This window comes from Hyperolius riggenbachi, chromosome 8, assembly GCF_040937935.1.
Source record: "Hyperolius riggenbachi isolate aHypRig1 chromosome 8, aHypRig1.pri, whole genome shotgun sequence".
Lineage (NCBI taxonomy): Eukaryota > Metazoa > Chordata > Amphibia > Anura > Hyperoliidae > Hyperolius > Hyperolius riggenbachi.
The window spans coordinates 145,959,252-145,973,786 of NC_090653.1; the positions used below are offsets into that span (position 1 = coordinate 145,959,252).

General features: G+C 46.3%; 1 long non-coding RNA gene across 1 annotated transcript in view; it reads right to left on the minus strand.

The window, feature by feature from the left end:
* Nucleotides 1–14,223, minus strand: part of LOC137528336 (uncharacterized) — a 45,231-nt gene extending 31,008 nt beyond the window's left edge. Inside the window, exon 1 of the long non-coding RNA XR_011023367.1 lies at nt 14,185–14,223. This is a non-coding gene — a long non-coding RNA (uncharacterized lncRNA). The remainder of the gene's footprint in view (nt 1–14,184) is intronic.
* Nucleotides 14,224–14,535: the final 312 nt, after the last annotated feature.

Genomic DNA, 14,535 nt, shown 5'->3' on the forward strand with positions numbered 1-14,535 from the left:
TCCCAGCAGCGACACAGAGCACAATGCTATACAGTGGTGGGTGAGCGGTGTACTATTATTCCCAGCAGCGACACAGAGCACAATGCTATACAGTGGTGGGTGAGCGGTGTACTACTGTTCGCAGCAGCGACACAGAGCACAATGCTATATAGTGGTGGGTGAGCGGTGTACTACTATTCCCAGCAGCGGCACAGAGCACAATGCTATACAGTGGTGGGTGAGCGGTGTACTACTATTCCCAGCAGCGACACAGAGCACAATGCTATACAGTGGTGGGTGAGCGGTGTACTACTGTTCGCAGCAGCGACACAGAGCACAATGCTATACAGTGGTGGGTGAGCGGTGTACTACTATTCCCAGCAGCGACACAGAGCACAATGCTATACAGTGGCGGGTGAGCGGTGTACTACTGTTCCCAGCAGAGACACAGAGTGGCAGTAAACACAATGCTATACAGTGGTGGGTGAGCGGTGTACACAGAGTGGCAGTAAACACAATGCTATATAGTGTGGGTGAGCGGTGTACTACTGTTCCCAGCAGCGACACAATGACTGGGGGGACCCTGGCTAGCCTGGCTGGAGAGAGAACTACCCTGCCTGCCTACCCAAAGCTAAACCCACAGACAAATGGCGGAGAAATTACGTGGATCGGGTATTTATTCACCCGAACCACGTGACCCGTTCAGCCAATCACAGCGCTAGCCGAACGTTCAGGGAACGTTCGGCCATGCGCTCTTAGTTCGGCCATATGGCCGAACAGTTTGGCCGAACACCATCAGGTGTTCGGTCGAACTCGAACATCACCCGAACAGGGTGATGTTCTGCAGAACCCGAACAGTGGCGAACACTGTTTGCCCAACACTAGGAAGGGATACCCGAGCAGTATTCGGACTATTCAGATGTGTTTTGTCCCAAGGCTGCTGATAAGTTACCTCCACATCGTCCTTTCGATTGCCCCATCGATCTCCGCTCTGGTTGTATGCCTCCTCGGGGCCATCTGTACAACTTGTCTGGGCCTGAAAAATTGGCCATGCAGGAGTATATCCGTGAAAATTTGGCTAAGGGCTTTATCCGCCCATCCCGATCGCCGGCCGGGGCAGGCTTCTTTTTCGTGAAGAAAAAAGACGGGGGCCTGCGGCCGTGCATTGATTACCGAGGCCTGAATAAAATCACAGTGAAGAATCGCTATCCGTTACCCTTAATAGACGATTTATTCACGCAGGTCACCGACGCTAAGATTTTTTCGAAGTTAGATTTACGAGGGGCATACAACCTGGTACGAATTAGAGAGGGCGATGAGTGGAAAACGGCCTTTAACACACCCGACGGGCATTACGAGTACCTAGTGATGCCCTTCGGGTTGTGTAATGCCCCGGCTGTTTTCCAAAAACTCATCAATGAGGTCTTCAGAGAGGTGTTGGGGAGATTCGTTTTAGTTTATCTTGACGATATACTTATTTTTTCCAACAACCTCTCTGAGCATAGGATCCATGTTAGATTTGTGTTAGACAAACTGAGACAGAACTTGCTCTACGCTAAATTGGAAAAGTGTATATTCGAGGTAACATCTGTCGCTTTCTCAGGGTACATAATTTCCACCTCGGGTTTGTCTATGGACCCTGCCAAAGTCTCCGCTGTTCTAGAATGGCTTTAGCCGGTTGGGTTGAAGTCTCTTCAGCGGTTTTTAGGCTTTGCAAATTACTATAGAAGGTTCATAAGGGGGTACCCCACAGTCATTTCGCCCCTCACCAGTCTCACAAAGAAAGGGGCGGATACCACTCACTGGTCCCCTGAGGCTTTTCAGGCGTTTTCTACCTTGAAGGAATTGTTCTGCTCGGCCCCCATCCTAAGACACGTGGATACTTCCTTTCCTGTTGTTGTTGAGGTAGACGCCTCGGAGGTCGGAGTGGGGGCTGTGCTCTCTCAGCGGTCAGGCTTGCAGGGTAGATTGCATCCATGCGCCTATTTTTCTCGTAGGTTCTCCCCAGCAGAGAGAAACTATGATATAGGCAACAGGGAGCTCTTAGCCATTAAACTGGCCTTTGAAGAGTGGCGTCATTGGTTAGAAGGAGCAGAACATACGATCACGGTTTACACTGATCACAAAAATCTGGAATACATCGAGGGGGCTAAAAGGTTGAGCCCTCGTCAGGCTCGATGGTCCCTGTTTTTCTCAAGATTCAGATTTATTATTACGTACACTCCGGGTAGCAAGAATACCAAGGCAGATGCCCTCTCCAGGTGCTTTGAACCAGAGACAGCACAGCCCTCTGTTCCTGAGACCATTGTCCCACAAAGATTGGTGCTAGCTACAACTGAAACTTGGGAAGACTGGAAGGAGACTTTAAGTCCCTTCCAGCAGGACATCCCGGAAGGGAAGCTGGATGGGGTTATGTTTATTCCGCTACCATTTCGTCTCCAGGTCTTGGAGATGTTCCATTCGCACAAGAATGCGGGACACCCTGGGGCATCTAGAACACAAGATCTCGTGGCCAGGTGTGCGTGGTGGCCTTCTCTGGCAGCAGACTGCAAAGAGTTCGTTACGGAGTGTGCGGTTTGTGCAAAAAGTAAGCCCTCCCGGCTGGCACCTGTAGGTACGTTGCAGCCTTTGCCCACCCCGAGTGAGCCGTGGACCCACTTGTCCATGGATTTTGTGGGTGAGCTTCCCAGGTCTCAGGGCATGTCGGTCATTTGGGTGGTAGTCGACCGCTTCAGCAAAATGGCCCATTTTGTGCCCTTGAAAGGACTCCCCTCGGCCCAGGAATTGGCCAACTTGTTCATCATCCACGTTTTCCGGCTGCATGGCATTCCAGAAAGCATAGTGTCAGATCGGGGAGTCCAATTCATTTCTAGATTCTGGAGGGCATTTTGTGACCAAATGGGCATGAAGCTGTCATTTTCGTCAGGCTACCACCCACAGACCAATGGTCAGACTGAAAGAGTTAATCAGTCATTGGAGCAATTTCTGAGGTGTTACGTTGCCGAGGCGCAGAATGACTGGGTCAAATTTCTGCCCTTCGCAGAATTTGCACAAAATAATTTAAAGAGTTCTTCCTCTGGATTCTCTCCGTTTCAGGTAGTGAATGGGAGATTGCCCAAGTTCTCCCCATTGCCAGTGGCCTCCACTCCGTTTCCAGCTCTGGAGGCCTGGCAAGAGTCTTTTAAGGACATTTGGTGGACCGTGAGAAACAATTTGGAAAAGGCGTTTCAGAGTCAAAAGGGTCAAGCTGACAAGAGACGTTCCTTAGAGTGGAGGTTCCAACCAGGAGATTTGGTTTGGGTGTCCACACGTCACTTAACCCTGAAGCAGCCTTCAGACAAGTTGGGCCACAGATTTGTAGGTCCATTTCCGGTAGCTCAAAGAATCAACAATGTCACTTATGCCATTGATCTTCCAGTCAGAATGCGTGGCGTGAGATCCTTTCATGTGTCCCTACTCAAGCCAGCAGTCCATGTGGGTCCAACTCCTCCTCCTCCTGTGATGGTAGATGACCGACCTGAGTACGAGGTAGAAAAGATTTTAGATTCACGAGTAGTACAGAACTTGGTACAGTATCTGGTGCACTGGAAGGGGTATGGTATTGAGGAAAGAACATGGGTACCTGAGGGTCGCATGCATGCTGATAATTTGAGAAGGGAGTTCCACGCCCTACACCCTGAGAAGCCTGGAAGGAGCTGTCCAGAGTCCACTCCTCGGGGGGGGGGGGGGGGGGGTACTGTAAAGAAACGCGGAAAAGCCGCTACTCAGAGCAAGGCGGCTGTTTCCACGGATGGCATGGCAAGGCGGCTGTTTCCGCGGATGGCACGCATGGACCTGGCACTGACAATGTGCGGCCAACCCCGCGCATGGCTCTGCAGGGACATTGCAAGACTCGACAGGTGTGGCTGGGACCAGTAGTCCACCTAGATTCAGAATGACACGCGTGCGCGCGGAGAGGCAGAGCTTATATGGCAGCCAGAAAAGGGCCAGCTGACCAAGCCGGTCAGCTGACAACTCTGCTTCTTTTCATTGGTCCAGCACTTAGGGGAGGTGCTGGAGAGCACTGGTGTTTATATACTGGGTGCTGGTCATTCTCTGGTTGTCTGGCATTGCGATCACAACGTGGTAGCACTCAGGCCTTGTTCGTATCTGTGTTCTAGCATAGTTTCCAAAGGTGTTGACGATCACGGACCTCACACCTTAGCGTTGGGAATTTGAACTGTATTATTTGTTATGACCTTTTGCCTGCCTGACTATCCTCCTGAATTCTGATTCTGTACCTTGCTATTTTCTGATACCCTGTTGCCAAACTCTGCTAGTACCTGAACTCTGTATTTGCCTTCTGACTCTGTACCTCGCTACCTCTGATGCCCGTTGCCGAACCCTGCCTGTCTGTTGGATTACGAATCTGTCTCCTGAATCTGTACCTTATCTGTCTGTGTGTTAACGACCTGGATTGTCCAACCTCGAGAACTGGCCTTACTGTTAGAGGCAGTTCCCAGATCTGTTAGTGACACCCCCTCATTGGTGTCACTCACGCTCTGTCCTTCCTATTCTTAGCCTAGCTCCTCCCCCGGGAGAGTCTAGGCCATAGGAAGGAACTTACTTCTGGGCAGTACTCCTTACTGCTCCTGCACCTCCTCCTGAGGTGCTGTTCTTGAAGTATATTGTTGCACCAAACACTCTTACTACTCAGGTGTCCAGAGGTTAGAAGATATATCTGATTATCGGTGATACTGCAGATCATCTATAATCGGGTATATTCTGCATTCTCGGTGATACTGCAGGTCACCTGTAATCAGACCCTCTCTGTGTTACACCGATCGTTACAGTATGATGTTGATTTGACATTATACAGTTTTCCTTTCTAGATGTTATTACATGTAACTTGAGTGACAGAAATTTAAATTGTGATTATTGGGGATCATCAATGAGATGCAAATCATTTCTCCTTGCATTCAAATATAATGTAAATGATATTCAGCTTGAAATTGGACCAATCAGAACAACTTCCTGTCAATTTGTATTGGTCCGAGTTCAAGTTGCATAACATTCACATAAAATTTTAATGCATGAAGAAATTATTTGCATCTCATTGATCATCCCTAGTGATTATACCATGTGACTATCCAGCAGTTAGAAAAAAATGCATTGATTAATACCAATATTCTAGAATAGGTAGAATAGGAAATATAACGTGATGTTGTGAGCTCCTCATTTTTATAAATGTATTGATTGGCATGCCACATGTCACTCATTGATGCTTTATATTCTAGAGGGATGCATGTAGCTTTCACTGTGATCTGGTGTCAGTTGAAGTGGAACAATTTTAGAGGAATAAACATAGCCTTGCTTGACATTACTTTTCAAATCACTGTCATGTTTTTAGTGTAACCTTTTATCATTATATTTACCTTGGTATTTTTGGAATTTGGGCATTACATATGATTTTAAACAATAAACATTATAATCATGGGTATACCTGTCCAGAAAGTGCAGTGACCAATTTGAAAGCTGGCTTGACGCCACAATTTTCCATTCAAACAGAGAAAAGTGCTATGTTCTTCTACGCTTCTTAATTGTTTTGAAATTATAATGTAGTATGGTAAACATCATGCATGAAAACATTAAGTATAACCTTCTTATCTTATATTTCAATCTTCAACATAAATAACATAATTTTACAAGATGGTTTTAATTAGGGGTGGGACGACGAATCCGGCGAATCCACGAATCCCTCGAATATTGGGAAATATTCGAGATTCGTGGATTCGAATCCCGACGCCATTTTTCACTTTCCGAATCCGCCGAATCCCGACGCTGCATCGCCGCATACGCCGCTCCCCCCGTCCGCACTCGTCCTCCCCCGACCTTCTCCGACCCCCCCGCGCCTCCTCCGTTCGCCAGCATCAACTCACCTGAGCGGAGCGCACAGAGCGGCAGACCTCTCGCCGACTTCCTGGTTCCCTCTAGTGACCGGCTCTTACAATGATGTCATCAGTAAGAGCCGGTCCAGCCACTAGAGGGAACAGGGAAGTATCGAAGGGGTCTGCCGCTCTGCGCTCCACGGAAAGGTGAGTAGATACTCATGCAGGGGTGAGCGGAGGAGGCACGGGGGGGGAGCGGAGGAGGCATGGGGGGGGAGCGGAGGAGGCACGGGGGGCGCGGAGGAGGCCGAGGAGGCCGAGGAGGCCGGGGAGGGGGGAGGGGGGTGAGCGGAGGAGGCATGGGGAAGGCCCCTATACCTACCTACAGGCCCCTATACCTACCTACAGGCCCCTATACCTACCTACCCACCTACAGGCCCCTATACCTACCTACCTACCTACCCACCTACAGGCCCCTATACCTACCTACCTACCTAAAGGCCCCTATACCTACCTACCTAAAGTCCCGTATACCTACCTATCCATCTACCTACCTACAGGCCCCTATACCTACCTACCCACCTACAGGCCCCTATACCTACCCACCTACAGGCCCCTATACCTACCTACCTAAAGGCCCCTATACCTACCTACCTAAAGGCCCGTATACCTACCTACAGGCCCCTATACCTACCTACCCACCTACAGGCCCCTATACCTACCTACCCACCTACCTACCTACCTAAAGGCCCCTATACCTACCCACCCATCTACCTACAGGCCCCCCTATCTACCTACCTACGTAAAGGCCCCTATACCTACCTACATAAAGGCCCCTATACCTACCTACCTAAAGGCCCGTATACCTACCTACAGGCCCCTATACCTACCTACCCACCTACCTACCTACCTAAAGGCCCCTATACCTACCCACCCATCTACCTACCTACAGGCCCCCCTACCTACCTACCTACGTAAAGGCCCCTATACCTACCTACCTAAAGGCCCCTATACCTACCTACCCACCTACCTAAAGGCCCCTATACCTACCTACCTACAGGCCCCAATACCTACCTACCTACAGGCCCCTACACCTACCTACCCACCTACCTAAAGGCCCCTACACCTACCTACCTAAAGGCCCCTACATCTACCTACCTACAGGCCCCTACACCTACCTACCCACCCACCTAAAGGCCCCTATACCTACCTACCTAAAGGCCCCTATACCTACCTACCTACAGGCCCCTATACCTACCTACCTACAGGCCCCTACACCTACCTACCCACCTACCTAAAGGCCCCTATACCTACCTACCTGCATACCTACCTATACTGAAGGTCCCTTTACCTACCTACCTAAAGGCCCCTACACCTACCTACCTAAAGGCCCCTATACCTACCTACCTAAAGGCCCCTATACCTACCTACATACCTACCTATACTTAAGGCCCTATACCCTGCTACCTATACTGAAGGTCCCTTTACCTACCTACCTAAAGGCCCCTATACCTACCTACCTAAAGGCCCCTATACCTACCTACCTAAAGGCCCCTATACCTACCTACATACCTACCTATACTTAAGGCCCTATACCCTATAAACCTATACTGAAGGTCCCTTTACCTACCTACCTATACTGAAGGCCCCTATACCTAGTTAACTACCAATACTGAAGGCCCATATACCCTGCTACCTTTACTGAAGGCCCATATACCCTGCTACCTTTACTGAAGGCCCATATACCCTGCTACCTATACTGAAGGCCCATATACCCTGCTACCTATACTGAAGGCCCATATACCCTGCTACCTATACTGAAGGCCCATATACCCTGCTACCTATACTGAAGGCCCATATACCCTGCTACCTATACTGAAGGCCCATATACCCCGCTACCTATACTGAAGGCCCATATACCCCGCTACCTATACTGAAGGCCCATATACCCCGCTACCTATACTGAAGGCCCATATACCCTGCTACCTATACTGAAGGCCCATATACCCTGCTACCTATACTGAAGGCCCATATACCCTGCTACCTATACTGAAGGCCCATATACCCTGCTACCTATACTGAAGGCCCATATACCCTGCTACCTATACTGAAGGCCCATATACCCCGCTACCTATACTGAAGGCCCATATACCCCGCTACCTATACTGAAGGCCCATATACCCTGCTACCTATACTGAAGGCCCATATACCCTGCTACCTATGCTGAAGGCCCATATACCCTGCTACCTATACTGAAGGCCCATATACCCTGCTACCTATACTGAAGGCCCATATACCCTGCTACCTATACTGAAGGCCCATTTACCCTGCTACCTATACTGAAGGCCCATATACCCTGCTACCTATACTTAGGGCCCCTATACCTTGCTACCTATACTGAAGGCCCCTATGCCTTGCTACCTGTACTGAAAGCTACCTATATTGAAGGCACCCATACTTAGCTAGCTTTCCTGAAGGCACCTTTACCTCGCTACCTATGCCTGGGTACCTATACTGCGGGCAACTATACCATGGATCGCACAATTCTTATGTGCAGGATTCGTTAGATTCGGGATTCGAAAGGTTCGAGATATTCGAGAACCTTTTTAGATTCGGATCCGGATTCGGATTCGAAGAAATTGTGGATTCGTCCCATCCCTAGTTTTAATAGCTGTACAGAATTATGGTAATTCCTTTGTGGATTCGATTTCAAAGAAGTGCAATTGCAGTTTTAGGGATATGCAGTCATGGCCGGAATTGTTGACACCCCAGAAATGTTTCCAGAAAATCAAGTATATCTCACAGAAAAGTATTGAAGTAACATGTTTTGCTATACACATGTATATTCACTGTGTGTAATGGAACAAAACAAAAAAGGGAGGAAAAAAAGCAAATTGGACATAACGGTGTAATGATTTGCTCAGCTGCCTGTGCAGGCAGGCAGCTTTTTGACCATTGTTTAGGTTTGCATGCTGCAGGACTCTGGAACGGAGAGCTTCTGTCAGCTTGTGCTTGCTGAGGAATTTGCATACGTTGTCATGCAAATTGCCTGGCCACATTCATTGGAGGCGTGTACTATAAGTACTATGTGTTTCCCACAATGCTTGGCTGGTCATAAGGATTTAGTCCTGTGTAACACTCCTGGAGGAGTGTCAGCCTTGCTCTTTGTTTGAAGATCAGCTTAGAGTAATCCCTGGAAACTGCACTGGGCATGTTTCCTTAGTGCAGTTAGGATTGCTTATCTGTTTTGTTTGTCTGTTGCGATTGTCCTGTCCCAGCGGTGGTCGACAGGAAATCATTCTGTGTGTCTGGGTGCTAACCGGAACAGCGGTTGTTACTGGTAGCCCCTTCTGATCTGTACCTGGATCGCACTAGCATCCTGCGCTAGTGCTGTGGATCCTTCTGTTCTGTCTTCCTGGATCGCACTCGCCTTGCGCTAGTGCTGTGGATCCTTCTGTTCTGCCTTCCTGGATTGCACTCGCCTTGCGCTAGTGCTGTGGATCCTTCTGGTCTGCTACTCTGTTCTGTCTGCCTGGATCGCACTCGCTTCGCGCTAGTGCTGTGGATCCTTCTGTTCTGTCTACCTGGATCGTGCTAGCCACTTTCGCTAGTGCTGTGGATCCTATCTCTCACTTGTCCCTGTTTTCGTGTGTCTGTCTTGTCTGCTACGAACGCTTGCTGGAGGCTCGGTGAGGTAACTGTTAAGCAAGCGTTCGCGTCCTCTGTTTCATGTTTGTCTGTCGATGGTTAGTTAGGCGTGCTGGTCTCTATTGTGCTATCACGTGGAGACCACGCATAAACGCGTGCACTGTTGCGAATGAGTGCGGTGTTCGCGTTTAGCTAGCATTTGTTATTTTCCGTATCTCCTCATTGTATGATTTGCTGTGCCTTTGCTACTCTCGTGCTCTGCCTTGCTATAACCTTGTGTCACGTCTGGCGATCGCACCTCTCGCGATCGCGTTCCTACTTCTTATCTGCTGTGGTGTGTGCACCGTCGCGGGTTGACGACTGGTTTGGTGCACACACATACAACCTGTCCCTTTGCTCGCTCTCATTCGCAATCGCCTCTCTTGCGATTGCGTTCTGCGCTTCGTACAATTCCTGTCTGGCATTTCTCACCTGGAAGTCTGGACCACTCTTTCTTTGCAAACTGCTCCAGGTCTCTCTTATTGGAAGAGGCACCTTTTCCAAACAGCATTTTTTAAGATCTCTCCACAAGTATTTAATGGGATTTACATCTAGACTCACTGCTGCCCACTTCAGAACTCTCCAGCGCTTTTTTGCCATCCAAAGTTCAAAAGATGCTTCACATGCTTGAAACAATCTAATTTATCCACAATTTTGAAAGGGTGCTAACAATTTTGTCCCGCCCATTTTTGGAATTTTGTGTGACATCATGTCCAACTTGCTTTTTTTCCTCCCACTTTTTGTTTTGTCCCAATACACGCCAAGGGAATAAACATGTGTACAGCAAAAAATGTGTTACTAAATACCACAATACTTTTCTGTGAGAAATACTTGATATCCTTGAAAAATGTCTTAGGAGCCAGCAATTTCGGCCATGACTATATGTATATATATATATATATATATATATATATATATATATATATATATATATATATATATATATGTATATATATATATATATATATATATATATATATATATATATATATATATATATATATATATATATATATATATATATATATATATATATATATATATATATATATATATATACAGGGAGTACAGAATTATTAGGCAAGTTGTATTTTTGAGGAATAATTTTATTATTGAACAACAACCATGTTCTCAATGAACCCCAAAACCTCATTAATATCAAAGCTGAATATTTTTGAAAGTAGTTTTTAGTTTGTTTTTAGTTTTAGCTATTTTAGGGGGATATTTGTGTTTGCAGGTGGCTATTACTGTGCATAATTATTAGGCAACTTAACAAAAAACAAATATATACCCATTTTAATTATTTATTTTTACCAGTGAAACCAATATAATATCTCAACATTCACAAATATACATTTCTGACATTCAAAAACAAAACAAAAACAAATCAGTGACCAATATAGCCACCTTTCTTTGCAAGGACACTCAAAAGCCTGCCATCCATGGATTCTGTCAGTGTTTTGATCTGTTCACCATCAACATTGCGTGCAGCAGCAACCACAGCCTCACAGACACTATTCAGAGAGGTGTACTGTTTTCCCTCCTTGTAAATCTCACATTTTATGATGGACCACAGGTTCTCAATGGGGTTCAGATCTGGTGAACAAGGAGGCCATGTCATTAGTTTTTCTTCTTTTATACCCTGTCTTGCCAGCCACGCTGTGGAGTACTTGGACGCGTGTGATGGAGCATTGTCCTGCATGAAAATCATGTTTTACTAAGGATGCAGACTTCTTCCTGTACCACTGCTTGAAGAAGGGGTCTTCCAGAAACTGGCAGTAGGACTGGGAGTTGAGCTTGACTCCATCCTCAACCCGAAAAGGCCCCACAAGCTCATCTTTGATGATACTAGTCCAAACCCTAGTACTCCACCTCCACCTTGCTGGCGTCTGAGTCGGACTGGAGCTCTCTGCCCTTTACCAATCCATCCATCTGGCCTATAAAGACTCACTCTCATTTCATCAGTCCATAAAACCTTAGAAAAATCAGTCTTGAGATATTTCTTCGCCCAGTCTTGACGTTTCAGCTTGTGTGTCTTGTTCAGTGGTGGTCGTCTTTCAGCCTTTCTTACCTTGGCCATGTCTCTGAGTATTGCACACCTTGTGCTTTTGGGCACTCCAGTGATGTTGCAGCTCTGAAATATGGCCAAACTGGTAGCAAGTGGCATCTTGGCAGCTGCACGCTTGACTTTTCTCAGTTCATGGGCAGTTATTTTGCGCCTTGGTTTTTCCACACGCTTCTTGCGACCCTGTTGACTATTGAATGAAACGCTTGATTGTTCGATGATCACGCTTCAGAAGCTTTGCAATTTTAAGAGTGCTGCATCCCTCTGCAAGATATCTCACTATTTTTGACTTTTCTGAGCCTGTCAAGTCCTTCTTTTGACCCATTTTGCTAAAGGAAAGGAAGTTGCCTAATAATTATGCACACCTGATATAGGGTGTTGATGTCATTAGACCACACCCTTTCTCATTACAGAGATGCACATCACCTAATATGCTTAATTGGTAGTAGGCTTTCGAGCCTATACAGCTTGGAGTAAGACAACATGCATAAAGAGGATGATGTGGTCAAAATACTCATTTGCCTAATAATTCTGCACTCCCTGTATATATATATATATATATATATATATATATATATATATATATATATATATATATATATATATATATATGCTGCCAATAGCTGATCACCAATAGCAAAAAAAGGTTTTCTTTTTGAAAATAATGTAACCTTTTTATTGTATCTGAATAGTCGTATTTATAAATATGAGGATCAGCATAAATTATCATCACCACATTTATAAGAGTTTTTTGTGTCCTGTGATCACTACATTGGCTAATACTTATTGGCAATAAGTGATGATTGCCTTATTTATTGCCTTATTTATAAAACTGCATATTTATAAATCTGCGTTCTGGTTCAACAAAAGTCCTCACCCCTTTGAGAAACCCTAACTACTTCAGTGAAGCAGAATTTCACTTTAATTGTATTACATTGTATAACTTTTTATTTAAATTGAGAAACCATTGTGCTCCCCTCCCCCTTACCCTCATTAACTTTCCCCCACATACAGGCTCGTATTGCCCAGAGTGTTGGGCTCTAACACCCAGCTGAAAATAGGGTGGGTGAGGTCTGATGAGTGTCAGAGCTACTGTACTGGATGAAATCAAGAGCATCCAATAATACATAAGAGAAGATTGCACTCAGAGATGAGCCACTGAATGAATTGTTGAGGCAGCAGCCAGTGTTGCTTGCAAATTTTTACCAAAGTAATTTTCCCATCACAAATGCTATTTTTGATTTGATAAAAACATTTGTGAAAATACACTGTATTTTTGCAATATTGAAAGGACTACAGGTATTTTTTTCTTTCTGATGCAAAAACTCGTAAAAACAGTGTAAATTGTTATTTTTACTTGAAAAACCATGAAAAGTTATTTTTACAGCTAAAACCGCTTATTTTAGCTCAAAATTTACAAAATATGCAGAAAACCACAAACTGACTACACAATTATTTTTTATGGCATTTTCATTTGAAAGTCGAATTTTACATAATTGTCGTGAACCTTAATGCAAAAAGAATATTGTCATTTTTGCTCATCATCACTGGCAGCAGCAGACAGGGAAGAAAGACCAAGCTGGAAAAGCACCACAGCAAGACACAGATGTACCATTGACAGACAGCTGATGTGGCTGGCATTGGGAATTGACTAAGCACCAGATCTATAGAAGTAGGAAACTTCCACACTAGACACAATTCAAAATGCAAACTGGGCAGAGGACATTGCCATAATTCAGCTTGTAGTGGTAAGTTTTAAGAAGCAACAAGAACCAGCATGAACCGAACAGCACAATCATATAGCTGGCATTGTGTACAGGTACATCTGTAAGTTGTATGGACTACAACCTTCAAAGTCTAGATGTGAAGTTCTACAGAAGTCCGTGAAGGGGAAAAAAAAACAGGGCTCAGATCCTGTGGGAGTGGGAGATAAACCAACAGGTACTGGACAAGATATCATTGTTGTAGAGAAGGACTGGAAGACAGCATTGTTGATAGATGTACCGTATTTTTCGGACCAAAACGCTCCGGACCATAAGACGCACCTAGGTTTAGAGAACAGAAACCAGGGGGAAAAAATACTAAACATGGTGCATCCATGGTACAGGGGCGTCTTGTGGATCTTCTCCCCTCCCCAATTATTTTGTCCCCCTTGTACATCTTATGTCCCTGTCCCCCTTTGTACCTTTAGTGTCTCCCTTGTGTCATCCTCTTTCCTCGTTATGTTCTTGTTTATCCCCCCTGCCCCCTCTGCTGCCCTGTCCTCCTCTATCATGTCCCCCTGTGTTCTGCAACTGTCCTGTCCCCCTCTATCTTGTCCCCTTGTGTCCTGCTGCTGTCCCGACCTCCTCTATTCTGTGTCCATTTCCCCCTGTCCTCATCTATCTTTTCCCTTGTGCCCCGTCCCCTAGTCCTACTCTATCTTGTCCACTGTGTCCCCGCTGCTCTCCTGTCCTCCTCTATATTGTCCCCGTGTCCTGCTGCTGTCCCATGTTTCTGTTCTCCTCTATTTTGTCCCCCTCCTCCCCACGGCTGTCCCGTCCCCCTCTGACTCTGTCTTCTGTGGGGAGTGTGCACGTGCCTTACCACTGCAGCCTAGTGATGATGAGCGGTGAGCCTCTGGGGAAAAGCCGAGGGAGAGTCCGTGCACGCTGAGGACATTTCCATCCCTTCACTTCTGATGACTGTGCAAAGATTGCGGCTTACCGCTGCCTGCAGGCTACAGATGATCAGCAGTAAGCCTCCGGGGAAAAGCCGCATGGTTGCTACCTTCACTTCTGCATTGGTGATGTAAGCGGAAGTAAAGGTAGCGAAGCGTAGGCAGCGTGCACCCACTCGACTTTTCCCCAGAGGCTTACCGCTGATCATCTCTAGCCTGCAGCAGTAAGCCACAATCTTTTACAGCAGCAAAAGTGAAGGGATGGAAATGTTCTCAGT